This window comes from Triticum aestivum, chromosome 3A, assembly GCF_018294505.1.
Source record: "Triticum aestivum cultivar Chinese Spring chromosome 3A, IWGSC CS RefSeq v2.1, whole genome shotgun sequence".
NCBI lineage: Eukaryota > Viridiplantae > Streptophyta > Magnoliopsida > Poales > Poaceae > Triticum > Triticum aestivum.
In genome coordinates, this window is record NC_057800.1 from 610,701,361 (window position 1) to 610,713,172 (window position 11,812).

The window sequence follows — 11,812 nt, forward strand, 5'->3', positions numbered from 1 at the left end:
TACAAGGATTCCAGAGGTGGACGTGCGATTACCTGGGATGAATTCCGTCAAGATTTCTGAGCTCATCACATCCCCTAGAGCGTGGTTGAAAGCAAGTGTGAGGAATTCCGCAACCTAAAGCAAGGCTCTTTGTCTGTCTATGACTACAACAAGTTGTTTCAGAAGCTCGCCCGCTTTGCCAAGCAGGACGTCCCTGATGAGAAGAGCATGATATACCAGTTCAGGGGTGGTCACAGAGAAGAAATTCAGCTAGCTCTTGTTCTCTTCGAACCCTTGAGGTACGATGAGTTCTACAACATGGCATTGAAGCAAGAGGCCGCTCAACTGAGGTGTGATGCTTCCAAGAAGCGAGTCAGAGATGCTACTCCTTCTTCCTCTACTCAAGTGGCCAAGCAGCAGAAATATTGGCTTCCTCCTCCTCCGTTCCGTCAGCCGTATCAGCAGAAGAGCAAAGGTGGTAGTGGATCTTCCCACCCACCCAACCCTGGCTTTCAGAACAAGACTTCGTCTCAAGCTCCAAGATTGAGTGCTCCGTATCACCGTCCGCTTTCAGAGGTCACGTGCAACAAGTGCCAATAGAAGGGTCACTATGCCAACAAGTGTCTCAATCAGAGGCGTCTTCCTCCTCCTCCTCCTCCTGTGAGATCGGCAAGTACAGCTATCATCAAGCATAACACCAAGTCCGCCAAGGTCAACTTGATGAATGCAGCTCAGGCAGAGGACTCGTCAGACGTCATTATGGGTAACCTTCCTGTTAACGATATTCCTGTCAAAGTTCTTTTTGACACTGGTGCATCGCATTGTTTCATCTCGAGACCATTTGTTTCTAAGCATGAGTTGCCTTTACAAGATTTGCCTAGACAGTTATCTGTTGTTTCTCCAGGTAAATTCATGAATGCAAGCGCTATGGCCCCGGGTGTTACTATCACGTTGGGTGATTACAAGTTTCTCTCTTCTCTGGTGGTTCTTGGTAACTCGGATATTGATCTTATTCTCGGAATGGATTGGCTTTCTAAGCACAAGGCACATCTTGATTGTGCAGCCAAGAAGATTCAATTGACTCATTCGTCTGAGGATGTAATTGTATTTGCCGCTTGTGATGATACCATCCATCTGTTTTCTCTCAATGAGAAGGGTGAACTGGACGCTATCTCGCAAATTCCAGTCGTTTCCGAATATCAAGACGTCTTTCCAGAAGAGCTTCCAGGAATGCCTCCACACCGGCCAGTTGAATTTGTCATTGATCTTGAGCCTGGCACGGAACCTGTGTGCAAGCGTCCTTACAAGCTCGGACCTGAAGAGTTGAAGGAGCTGAAGAAGCAACTCGATATTCAAGAGAGAATGGGCCTCATCCGGCCTAGTTCTTCTCCGTGGGGTTGTGGTGTTCTTTTTGTGAAGAAGAAGGATGGAACGGACCGACTTTGTGTTGATTACCGTCCATTGAACAAGAAGACCATCAAGAACAAATACCCACTTCCCAACATCAACGAGCTGTTCAAACAACTCAAAGGTGCCCAACTATTCTCCAAGCTTGATCTCCGATGGGTTATCATCAGATTCGAATCCGTGAGCAAGATATTCCCAAGACGGCTTTCAGGACAAGCTATGGGTCATATGAATACACTGTCATGTCTTTTGGCCTCGTCAACGCTCCTCTGATGTTCTCTCGCATGATGAACTTCATCTTCAATGCCTACACCAATGACTTCGTTTTGGTCTATCTCGACGACATTCTGGTTTTCTTGAAGAACAAGGAAGATCATGCCAAGCACTTGCGTCTGGTGCTCGATAAGCTCAGAGAACACCAGTTCTACGCCAAGTTCTCCAAGTGCGAATTTTGGCACGATGAGGTTCTTTATCTTGGTCATATCACCTCTGCCAAGGGCATTGCGGTGAATCCTGAGAAGGTGTCTACAGTTGTGAATTGGGAACCTCCTCAGAACATGAAGCAACTCCATAGCTTCCTCGGTCTCGCAAGCTATTGCCGAAGATTCGTTGAAAACTTTTCCAAGATCGCGAAGCCTCTCTCAAATCTTCTCCAGAAGCATGTCAAGTACGTTTGGTCTCCGGAGTGTGACATTGCTTTCAACACTTTGAAAGAGAAATTGGTCACTGCTCCAGTTCTGACTCCGCCTGATGAATCCAAACCGTACGAGGTCTTTTGTGATGCCTCTCTCCAAGGTCTTGGCACAATGTTGACGCAAGAGAAGAAAGTTGTTGCTTATACCTCTCGCCAGTTGAAGCCCAATGAGAAGAACTACCCCACTCATGATCTTGAGTTGGCGGCAGTTGTGCATGCTGTTGGGGAACGTAGTAATTTCAAAAAAAATCCTACGCACACGCAAGATCATGGTGATGCATAGCAACGAGAGGGGAGAGTGTGATCTACGTACCCTTGTAGACCGACAGCAGAAGCGTTAGCACAACGCGGTTGATGTAGTCGTACGTCTTCACGGCCCGACCGATCAAGCACCGAAACTACGGCACCTCTGAGTTCTAGCACATGTTCAGCTCGATGACGATCCCCGGACTCCGATCCAGCAAAGTGTCGGGGAAGAGTTCCGTCAGCACGACGGCGTGGTGACGATCTTGATGTACTACCGTCGCAGGGCTTCGCCTAAGCACCGTTACAATATTATCGAGGATTATGGTGGAAGGGGGCACCGCACACGGCTAATAATATGATCACGTGGATCAACTTGTGTGTCTAGGGGTGCCCCCTGCCCCTGTATATAAAGGAGCAAGGGGAGGTGCGGCCGGCCAGGAGGACGGCGCGCCAGGAGGAGTCCTACTCCCACCGGGAGTAGGATTCCCCCCCCCCCCTTTCCTAGTTGGAATAGGATTCGGGAAGGGGGGAAGAGGAGAGAGAGAAGGAAGGGGGGCGCTCGCCCCCTCTCCTTGTCCTATTAGGACTAGGGGGAGGGGCGCGTGGCCCAGCCCTGGCCACCTCTCCTCTCTTCCACTAAAGCCCATTAAGGCCCATATACCTCCTGGGGGGTTCCGGTAACCTCCCTGTACTCCGGTAAAATCCCGATTTCACCCAGAACACTTCCGATATCCAAATATAGGCTTCCAATATATCAATCTTTATGTCTCGACTATTTCGAGACTCCTCTTCATGTCCGTGATCACATCCGGGACTCCGAACAAACTTCGGTGCATAAACTCATAATATAACTGTCATCGAAACCTTAAGCGTGCGGACCCTACGGGTTCGAGAACAATGTAGACATGACCGAGACACGTCTCCGGTCAATAACCAATGGCAGAACCTGGATGCTCATATTGGCTCCCACATATTCTACGAAGATCTTTATCGGTCAGACCGCATAACAACATACGTTGTTCCCTTTGTCAACGGTATGTTACTTGCCCGAGATTCGATCGTCGGTATCTCAATACCTAGTTCAATCTCGTTACCGGCAAGTCTATTTACTCGTTTCTTAATACATCATCTCGTAACTAACTCATTAGTTGTGATGCTTGCAAGGCTTATGTGATGTGCATTACCGAGAGGGCCCAGAGATACCTCTCCGACAATCAGAGTGACAAATCCTAATCTCGAAATACGCCAACCCAACATTTACCTTTGGAGACACCTGTAGAGCTCCTTTATAATCACCCAGTTACGTTGTGACGTTTGGTAGCACACAAAGTGTTCGTCCGGTAAACGGGAGTTGCATAATCTCATAGTCATAGGAACATGTATAAGTCATGAAGAAAGCAATAGCTACATACTAAACGATCGGGTGCTAAGCTAATGGAATGGGTCATGTCAATCACATCATTCTTCTAATGATGTGATCCCGTTAATCAAATAACAACTCTTTTGTTCATGGTTAGGAAACATAACCATCTTCGATTAACGAGCTAGTCTAGTAGAGGCATACTAGTGACACTTTGTTTGTCTATGTATTCACACATGTATTATGTTTCCGGTTAATACAATTCTAGCATGAATAATAAACATTTATCATGATATAAGGAAATAAATAATAACTTTATTATTGCCTCTAGGGCATATTTCCTTCAGTCTCCCACTTGCACTAGAGTCAATAATCTAGATTACACAGTAATGATTCTAACACCCATGGAGCTTTGGTGTTGATCATGTTTTGCTCGTGGAAGAGGCTTAGTCAACGGGTCTGCTATATTCAGATCTGTATGTATCTTGCAAATCTCTATGTCTCTCACCTGGACTAGATCCCGGATGGAATTGAAGCGTCTCTTGATGTGCTTGGTTCTCTTGTGAAATCTGGATTCCTTTGCCAAGGCAATTGCACCAGTATTGTCACAAAAGATTTTCATTGGACCCGATGCACCAGGTATGACACCTAGATCGGATATGAACTCCTTCATCCGGACTCCTTCGTTTGCTGCTTCCGAAGTAGCTATGTACTCCGCTTCACATGTAGATCCCGCCACAACGCTTTGTTTAGAACTGCATTAACTGACAGCTCCACCGTTTAATGTAAACAGGTATCCGGTTTGCGATTTAGAATCGTCCGGATCAGTGTCAAAGCTTGCATCAACGTAATCATTTACGATGAGCTCTTTGTCACCTCCATATATGAGAAACATATCCTTAGTCCTTTTCAGGTATTTCAGGATGTTCTTGACCGCTGTCCAGTGATCCACTCCTGGATTACTTTGGTACCTCCCTGCTAGACTTATAGCAAGACACACATCAGGTCTGGTACACATCATTGCATACATGATAGAGCCTATGGCTGAAGCATAGGGAACATCTTTCATTTTCTCTCTATCTTCTGCATTGGTCGGGGATTGAGTCTTACTCAATTTCACACCTTGTAACACATGCAAGAATCCTTTCTTTGCTTGATCCATTTTGAACTTCTTCAAAACTTTGTCAAGGTATGTGCTTTGTGAAAGTCCAATTAAGCGTCTTGATCTATCTCTATAGATTTTAATGCCCAATATGTAAGCAGCTTCACCGAGGTCTTTCATTGAAAAACTCTTATTCAAGTATCCTTTTATGCTATCCAGAAATTCTATATCATTTCCGATTAGCAATATGTCATCTACATATAATATCAGAAATGCTACAGAGCTCCCACTCACTTTCTTGTAAATACAGGCTTCTCCAAAAGTCTGTACAAAACCAAATGCTTTGATCACACTATCAAAGTGTTTATTCCAACTCCGAGAGGCTTGCACCAGTCCATAAATGGATCACCGGAGCTTGCACACTTTGTTAGCCCCCTTTGGATCGACAAAACCTTCCGGCTGCATCATATACAACTCTTCTTGCAGAAATCCATTCAGGAATGCAGTTTTGACATCCATTTGCCAAATTTCATAATCATAAAATGCGGCAATTGCTAACATGATTCAGACAGACTTAAGCATCGCTACGGGTGAGAAGGTCTCATCATAGTCGATTCCTTGAACTTGCCGAAAACCTTTTGCGACAAGTCGAGCTTTGTAGACAGTTATATTACCGTCAGCGTCAGTCTTCTTCTTGAAGATCCATTTCTTCTCAATTGCTTGCCGATCATTGGGCAAGTCAACCAAAGTCCATACTTTGTTCTCATACATGGATCCCATCTCAGATTTCATGGCTTCAAGCCATTTTGCGGAATCTGGGCTCACCATCGCTTCTTCATAGTTCGTAGGTTCATCATGATCTAGTAGCATGACTTCCAGAACAGGATTACCGTACCACTCTGGTGCGGATCTTACTCTAGTTGATCTACGAGGTTCAGTAGTATCTTGTTCTGAAGTTTCATGATCATTATCATTAGCTTCCTCACTAATTGGTGTAGGTGTCACAAAAACTGGTTTCTGTGATGTACTACTTTCCAATAAGGGAGCAGGTACAGTTACCTCGTCAAGTTCTACTTTCCTCCCACTCACTTCTTTCGAGAGAAACTCCTTCTCTATAAAGTTTCTGAATTTAGCAACAAAAGTCTTGCCTTCGGATCTGTGGTAGAAGGTGTATCCAATAGTTTCCTTTGGATATCCTATGAAGACACATTTCTCCGATTTGGGTTCGAGCTTATCAGGTTGAAGTTTTTTCACATAAGCATCGCAACCCAAAACTTTCAGAAATGACAACTTTGGTTTCTTGCCAAACCACAGTTCATATGGCGTCGTCTCAATGGATTTTGTTGGTGCCCTATTTAACGTGAATGCGGCCGTCTCTAGAGCATATCCCCAAAACGATAGCGGTAAATCAGTAAGAGACATCATAGATTGCACCATATCTAGTAAAGTACGATTACGACGTTCGGACACACCATTACGCTGTGGTGTTCCGGGTGGCGTGAGTTGCGAAACTATTCCACATTGTTTTAAATGTACACCAAACTCGTAACTCAAATATTCTCCTCCACGATCAGATCGTAGGAATTTTATTTTCTTGTTACGATGATTTTCAACTTCACTCTGAAATTCTTTGAACTTTCAAATGTTTCAGACTTATGTTTCATTAAGTAGATATACCCATATCTGCTTAAGTCATATGTGAAGGTGAGAAAATAACGATATCCGCCACGAGCCTCAACATTCATCGGACCACATACATCTGTATGTATGATTTCCAATAAATCTGTTGCTCTCTCCATAGTACCGGAGAATGGTGTTTTTGTCATCTTACCCATAAGGCACGGTTCGCAAGTACCAAGTGATTCATAATCAAGTGGTTCCAAAAGCCCATCAGTATGGAGTTTCTTCATGTGCTTTATACCGATATGACCCAAACGGCAGTGCCACAGATAAGTTGCACTATCATTATCAACTCTGCATCTTTTGGTTTCAACACTATGAATATGTGTGTCACTACTATCGAGATTTAATAAGAATAGACCACTCTTTAAGGGTGCATGACCATAAAAGATATTACTCATGTAAATAGAACAACCATTATTCTCTGAGTTAAATGAATAACCGTCTCGCATCAAACAAGATCCAGATATAATGTTCATGCTTAACGCTGGCACCAAATAACAATTATTTAGGTCTAATACTAATCCCGAAGGTAGATGTAGAGGTAGCGTGCCGACTGCGATCACATCGACTTTGGAACCATTTCCCATGTGCATCGTCACCTCGTCCTTAGCCAATCTTCGCTTAATCCGTAGTCCCTGTTTCGAGTTGCAAATATTAGCAACAGAACCAGTATCAAATACCCAGGTGCTACTGCGAGCATTAGTAAGGTACACATCAATAACATGTATATCACATATACCTTTGCTCACCTTGCCATCCTTCTTATCCGCCAAATACTTGGGGCAGTTCCGCTTCCAGTGACCAGTCTGCTTGCAGTAGAAGCACTCAGTTTCAGGCTTAGGTCCAGGTTTGGGTTTCTTCTCTTGAGTAGCAACTTGCTTGCTGTTCTTTTTGAAGTTCCCCTTCTTCTTCCCTTTGCCCTTTTTCTTGAAACTAGTGGTCTTGTTGACCACCAACACTTGATGCTCCTTCTTGATTTCTACCTCCGCAGCTTTCAGCATTGCGAAGAGCTCAGGAATAGTCTTATTCATCCCTTGCATATTATAGTTCATCACGAAGCTCTTGTAGCTTGGTGGTAGTGATTGGAGAATTCTGTTAATGACGCAATCATCTGGAAGATTAACTCCCAATTGAATCAAGTGATTATTATACCCAGACATTTTGAGTATATGCTCACTGACAGAACTGTTCTCCTCCATCTTGCAGCTATAGAACTTATTGGAGACTTCATATCTCTCAATCCGGGCATTTGCTTGAAATATTAACTTCAACTCCTGGAACATCTCATATGCTCCATGACGTTCAAAACATCGTTGAAGTCCCGATTCTGAGCTGTAAAGCATGGCACACTAAACTATTGAGTAGTCATCAGCTTTGCTCTGCCAGACGTTCATAACATCTGGTGTTGCTCCAGCAGCAGGCCTGGCACCCAGCGGTGCTTCCAGGACGTAATTCTTCTGTGCAGCAATGAGGATAATCCTCAAGTTACGGACCCAGTCCATGTAATTGCTACCATCATCTTTCAACTTTGCTTTCTCAAGGAACGCATTAAAATTCAACGGAACAACAGCACGGGCCATCTATCTACAATCAAACATAAACAAGCAAGATACTATCAGGTACTAAGTTTCATGATAAGTCTAGGTTCAATTAATCATATTACTTAAAGAACTCCCACTTAGATAGACATCCCTCTAATCCTCTAAGTGATTACGTGATCCAAATCAACTAAACCATGTCCGATCATCACGTGAGATGGAGTAGTTTCATTGGTGAACATCACTATGTTGATCATATCTACTATATGATTCGCGCTCGACCTTTCGGTCTCCGTGTTCCGAGGCCATATCTGTATATGCTTGGCTCATCAAGTATAACCTGAGTATTCCGCGTGTGCAACTGTTTTGCACCCGTTGTATTTGAACATAGAGCCTATCACACCCGATCATCACGTGGTGTCTCAGCACGAAGAACTTTCACAATGGTGCATACTCAGGGAGAACACTTCTTGATAATTAGTGAGAGATCATCTTATAATGCTACCGTCAATCAAAGCAAGATAAGATGCATGAAAGATAAACATCACATGCAATGAATATAAGTGATATGATATGGCCATCATCATCTTGTGCTTGTGATCTCCATCTTCGAAGCACCGTCGTGATCACCATCGTCACCGGCGCGACACCTTGATCTCCATCATAGCATCGTTTTCGTCTCGCCAATCTTATGCTTCCACGACTATCGCTACCGCTTAGTGATAAAGTAAAGCATTACAGCACGATTGCATTGCATACAATAAAGCGACAACCATATGGCTCCTGCCGGTTGCCGATAACTCGGTTACAAAACATGATCATCTCATACAATAAAATTTAGCATCATGTCTTGACCATATCACATAACAACATGCCCTACAAAACCAAGTTAGACGTCCTCTACTTTGTTGTTGCAAGTTTTACGTGGCTGCTACGGGCTTAAGCAAGAACCAATCTTACCTACGCATCAAAACCACAACGATAGTTTGTCAAGTTGGTGCTGTTTTAACCTTCGCAAGGACCGGGCGTAGCCACACTCAGTTCAACTAAAGTTGGAGAAACTGTCACCCGCTAGCCACCTTTGTGCAAAGCACGTCGGGAGAACCGGTCTCGCATAAGCGTACGCGTAATGTCGGTCCGGGCCGCTTCGTCCAACAATACCGCCGAACCAAAGTATGACATGCTCGTAAGCAGTATGACTTATATCGCCCACAACTCACTTGTGTTCTACTCGTGCATATAACATCAACACATAAAACCTAGGCTCTGATGCCACTGTTGGGGAACATAGTAATTTCAAAAAAATTCCTACGCACACGCAAGATCATGGTGGTGCATAGCAATGAGAGGGGAGAGTGTGATCTACGTACCCTTGTGGACCGACAGTGGAAGCGTTAGCATAACGCGGTTGATGTAGTCGTACGTCTTCACGGCCAGACCGATCAAGCACCGAAACTACGTCACCTCCGAGTTCTAGCACACGTTCAGCTCGATGACGATCCCCGGACTCCGATCCAGCAAAGTGTTGGGGAAGAGTTCCGTCAGCACGACGGCGTGGTGACGATCTTAATGTACTACCGTCGCAGGGCTTCGCCTAAGCACCGTTACAATATTATCGAGGATTATGGTGGAAGGGGGCACCGCACACGGCTAAGAATATGATCACGTGAATCAACTTGTGTGTCTAGGGGTTCCCCTGCCCCCGTATATAAAGGAGCAAGGGGAGGTGCGGCCGGCCAGGAGGAGGGCGCGCCAGGAGGAGTCCTACTCCCACCGGGAGTAGGATTCCCCCCTTTCCTTGTTGGAATAGGATTCGGGAAGGGGGAAAGAGGAGAGAGAGAAGGAAGGGGGGCGCAAGCCCCCTCTCCTTGTCCTATTCGGACTAGGGGGGAGGGGCGCGCGGCCCAGCCCTGGCCACCTCTCCTCTCTTCCACTAAAGCCCACTAAGGCCCATATACCTCCCGGGGGGTTCCGGTAACCTCCCGGTACTCCGGTAAAATCCCGATTTCACCCGGAATACTTCCGATATCCAAATATAGGCTTCCAATATATCAATCTTTATGTCTCTACCATTTCAAGACTCCTCATCATGTCCGTGATTACATCCGGGACTCCGAACAAACTTCGGTGCATAAACTCATAATATAACTGTCATCAAAACCTTAAGAGTGCGGACCCTACGGGTTCGAGAACAATGTAGACATGACCGAGACACATCTCCGGTCAATAACCAATAGCGGAACCTGGATGCTCATATTGGCTCCCACATATTCTACGTAGATCTTTATCGGTTAGACCGCATAACAACATACGTTGTTCCCTTTGTCAACGGTATGTTACTTGCCCGAGATTCGATCGTCGGTATCTCAATACCTAGTTCAATCTCGTTACCGGCAAGTCTCTTTACTCGTTTCGTAATACATCATCTCGTAACTAACTCATTAGTTGTGATGCTTGCAAGGCTTATGTGATGTGCATTACCGAGAGGGCCCAGAGATACCTCTCCAACAATTGGAGTGACAAATCCTAATCTTGAAATACGCCAACCCAACATTTACCTTTGGAGACACCTGTAGAGCTCCTTTATAATCACCCAGTTACGTTGTGATGTTTGGTAGCACACAAAGTGTTCCTCCGGTAAACGGGAGTTGCATAATCTCATAGTCATAGGAACATGTATAAGTCATGAAGAAAGTAATAGCAACATACTAAACGATCGGGTGCTAAGCTAATGGAATGGGTCATGTCAATCACATCATTCTTCTAATGATGTGATCCCGTTAATCAAATAACAACTCTTTTGTTCATGGTTAGGAAAAATAACCATCTTTGATTAACGAGCTAGTCTAGTAGAGGCATACTAGTGACACTCTGTTTGTCTATGTATTCACACATGTATTATGTTTCCGGCTAATACAATTCTAGCATGAATAATAAACATTTATCATGATATAAGGAAATAAATAATGACTTTATTATTGCCTCTAGGGCATATTTCCTTCACATGCTCTTTTGACTTGGAGACATCTCTTATTGGGAAGAAAAGTGGACATTTTCACTGACCACAAGAGTCTCAAGTACATTTTCACTCAGCCTAATCTCAACCTCAGGCAAAGTCGATGGGTCGAAATGATTCAATAGTATAATCCGAGTATCGAGTATACTTCAGGCAAGGCCAATGTGATTGCTGATGCATTGAGCAGGAAGGCTTATTGCAACAGTCTGATTCTCAAGCCTTATCAACCCGAGCTTTGTGAAGCTTTCCGCAAACTTAATCTGCAAGTTGTTCCTCAAGGTTTCCTCGCCAACCTTCAAGTCTCTCCTACCTTGGGAGACCAGATTCGCCAAGCCCAGCTTCTTGATGCTATGGTGAAAAAGGTGAAGATTGGGATTGCCAAGAGTCAACCCAAGTACAAGTGATACCGCCTTGATGACAAGGATACTCTCTTCTTTGAGGATCGTATTGTTGTGCCCAAAGGTGACCTTCGTAAAGTGATCATGAACGAGGCTCACAATTCTCTCCTCTCCATCCACCCTGGGAGCACGAAGATGTATCAGGACCTCAAGCAGGCTTATTGGTGGACTCGAATGAAGCAAGAGATTGCTCAATTCGTGAATGAGTGTGATGTCTGCAGAAGAGTGAAGGCAGAACACCAAAGGCCAGCGGGTCTCCTCCAACCTCTTGCCATTCCATAATGGAAGTTTGACCACATTGAGATGGACTTCGTGACTGGGTTTCCAAAGTCCAAACGTGGCAATGATGCTATATTCGTTGTCATCGACAAACTCACTAAAGTGGCTCA